Below are 4,034 nucleotides of genomic sequence, written 5' to 3'. Positions count from 1 at the left end.
AGAGATTTAATTGGAATGGTTAATGCTGGAATGTTGACAATGGTTCCCAATACTTCTTTATTCTTAGTTCTACAACAGATTTGCAAAATAAGCATACAACCTTTGGTAGAGTTACTGGAGAATCTACATATAGTATGCTTAAACTCGAAGAAGCACAAGTGGATGAGGTAAATTTAATGTTTGCAAAAATACATATCAAGAATACATATAAATATAATATTTCCTCTGTTTTGTAGATTGATAAACCACATTATCCTCCGAGATTGATAAAATCTACAATATTGAACAATGCATTTCCTGATATCATACCAAGAATAATAGTACAAGAATGTGAAGAAGTAAAGGACAGTTCAAAAACTAAAACAGCAGTAGTAAAGTAAAAATCATATATGTTTGCAGAATTTGGCCCTGATAGTATTGTTCTTTGCAATGAAAAATTTTGTTACAGAGATTTCAATCTTTTATCATTTGGTGGAGAAGCAAAGGAAGATGAAGAAGAATCTGTGATATTACATAAAATGTTTAGTGGTAAGGGCAAATCAGTTCATGATCATTTAAATGATCCACAGTAAAGCTCACAACCAGCTGTTGAACCTCCTGGACCTCCAAATAAGAAAAGGAAAAAAGACTGTAATAGCGATTGAAAAAGTGACGATGAAGTAAAAACTCAAGAAGAATTAGAAATTATGAAGAAAGAGAAAGAGTTAGTTTATTGTTTACATTATAACTATGTTACAGAAAGTAGGAATTTTTATTGACTGTCTCTTATATTTATATTTTCAGAGGAATGAAGGAAAGGATAAAAACTACATTGAGAGATACAGAAAAGGAACCGAAGAAAGTACAAAATTATAAAATAGATGATGTTGAAGATGATAAGGATATAAAGGAAAATGAATACAGAATAAAAAATTCCATATGAGGTTTAGAACAATTTTTACGAAATACAAGATTACTAATTCTGAACATTTCTTCGGTGGTAATATACTACGTGCGAAAACCGTGATGTTACATAGTGTAAATCTTATATATATAACGATACATGTGGGAAATGAAGTGGGGGAAATGCGGGATCCTATAATATTACCGTATTGTCCGTTACTATTAACTTTTGTAATTGCATCGTGAAAACAGAGCCTTAGCGAGCCTTCTACTATAAGTCTCGATATGAATTCATTGTTATTTAATTCATTATTGGTGATTATTGCATAGAGTGTTTGAACCATTGTCGGAGATACTAATGGTTTATCTTTCCATTAGTATAATACAATAATTAATAATTTCAGTTCATGAATTAATTATAGAAATTTGGAATTTTTCGCAACAAAAATTTATTTATATTCGCTTCATTGACATTATTAAATATAAGAGACCTAGTTGGATATTTTACATCGATACTTTATCACATTGCTATTTCAAAGATGCAACATTTTCCCGCTACAAAAATACCCAGCATATCCGGCTGCAGCCAACTTCCAGTTGGCGGTAAGCAGGCATAACGGTAACATGGTGGAATATTCTCACGCGTCAATGTGAAACATTAAATCTCAAAACGTTTCGTGAAGTAGTGATATCGCTGATTGACGTTTTAATTATTTTACGAAATACAAGATTACTAATTCTGAACATTTCTTCGGTGGTAATATACTACGTGCGAAAACCGTGATGTTACATAGTGTAAATCTTATATATATAACGATACATGTGGGAAATGAAGTGGGGGAAATGCGGGATCCTATAATATTACCGTATTGTCCGTTACTATCTGCCGTAGAAGATTCCAGATTTCGACTGCCCATTGGAATATTTGATCAACATTACTGAATAGTCAGCTTCCTATTACTATTTTCAATTTTTCTTCGATCTTCACGTTCAATTGCAACATAGTTATATTTTATCGCTATTACAAACCAAATTTTGATTGTGGAATAAGATACTTCATTACCCGTGCATAGAATAGATTGTTTTCTAATCAGTAGGGCAATTATTTTACGATTGAAGGTGTATATATGAAACAAAGTAACGGAAAAGCAAGTGTCTGTGAAATCGTTCTGCATAGTATACTTTTTTCGCCTATATTTATGAAATTAGGCTCTTCGGTTAGAATTTTTCGGTATAACAGCGTAGAGTGAATTCTTTCTTAACGGGATTGGATATTTCTGTTACGTTTCGAGCGTGCGTTTTCGATAAATAGTGCGTAACGTGTCAGTGGCTGTGAAATCGTGCTGCGCAATTGACTTTTTTCTCTTCTACGTTCGAAATTAGGCTTTTTGATTAGGTTTGTTCTATATATTAGGGTAGATTGAAATTTTCTCTAATGGGATTCGATATTTTTTTTCGGTTTCAAGCGTGCGTTTTCAATAAATAGTGCCGAATGTGTCAGTGACAGTGAAATCGCGCTGCGCAATTGACTTTTTTCTCTTCTATCTTCGAAATTAGGCTTTTTGATTAGGTTTGTTCCATATATTAGTGTAGATTGGAATTTTCCCTAATGGGATTGGATATTTTTTTTCGATTTCGAGCGTGCGTTTTCGAGAAAAAGTGCCAAATGTGCCGGTGGCTGTAAAATCGTGCTGCGCAATTGACTTTTCTGGCTTGTATTTACGAAATTAGGCTTTTTGATTAGGTTTGTTTTATATATCCGCGTAGTGGGAATTCTTCCTTAACGGGATTGGATATTTTTTTTCGGTTTCGAGCGTGCGTTTTCAAGAAATAGTGCCGAATGTGTCAGTGGCTGTGAAGTCGTGCTGCGCAATTGACTTTTATCTTTTCTATCTCCCAAATTAGGGTTTTTGATTAGGTTTGCTTTATATATCCACGTAGAGGGAATTCTTCCTTAACGGGATTGGATATTTTTTGGGGGTTTCGAGCGTGCGTTTTCGAATAATAGTGCCAAAAGTGTTCGTGGCTGTCAGATTGTGCTGCGTAATAGACTTTTATGGTTTCTGTTTACGAAATTAGGCTTTTTGATTAGTTTTGTTTTATATATCCGCGTAGTGGGAATTCTTCCTTAACGGGATTGGATATTTTTTGTGGGTTTCGAGCGTGCGTTTAAGTGATATAGTGCCGAATGTGTCAGTGGCTGTGAAGTCGTGCTGCGCAACTGACTTTCTTGGCTTCTTTCTCCGAAATTAGGCTTTTGGATTCCGATTGTTCCACCAAACAGTGTAGAGTGAATTCTTCCTTAAAAGGATTGGACATTTCTTTTTGGTTTCAGGGGTGCGTTTTCAAAAAATAGTGCCAAATGTGTCTGTGGCTGTCAGATCTTGCTGCGCAATTTACTTTGTTCGCTTCTGCTTTCGAAATTAGAAGTTTGGATTAGGTTTGTTCAGTATAGCAGCATAAAGTAGGTTAAAAACAATATTCTGTTGAAGTAAACAGGCAAGAGCAACAGAAGAAATATATTAGAATCCTGTAATATCACCAGCGTGGTGTCATTAGATGCCAAGAATTATATTTTATAGCAAGAAAGAATTGAAGCAGCAATACAAGTATGTTACGATATTTCTATTACATTCTAGGCAGACTATCCATATAATATACAGGCCAAAAATCTTTGATTGTCGAGCAAAGACTCGGAAGATTCAGATGGCTGATGTGGACAAAAAAGGAATGAATTTAATTTCAGTGATGGCAACTTATAACAACAAGATATGGGGAATACAGTGAGATTGAAAGGTATGTTGTATTCCTGTTCTAAATAAATATTAATATCAGTGGTCGAAGACAATGATAATCGCTAATGTCTTAAGTTTCAGAATGATGCAGCTGAGGTATATAAAGAGAAGAGACAGATTCGAGTGAAAGCATTGAGAAGAGGAAATGCACATTATGTTGGATCTAGAAACAGGAAAGGGGCAGCATATATATCATCTGAGAAGGATGTGTGGCATGAACATACTGATATAAGGATCATTGAAGAGATGGAGAATGAACACTTGGTAATAGTTATAAAAATTAATGATGAATTGAATATAGAGTGTAAATGTTTCATTAAGGTACAAATGTGCAGAAATATCTATGGGAACTTGGAA

Source organism: Eufriesea mexicana, unplaced genomic scaffold (assembly GCF_001483705.2).
Source record: "Eufriesea mexicana isolate 0111107269 unplaced genomic scaffold, ASM148370v2 scaffold8635, whole genome shotgun sequence".
NCBI lineage: Eukaryota > Metazoa > Arthropoda > Insecta > Hymenoptera > Apidae > Eufriesea > Eufriesea mexicana.
The sequence above is the reverse complement of the archived record's forward strand: the minus strand, read 5'-3'. Positions refer to the sequence as shown.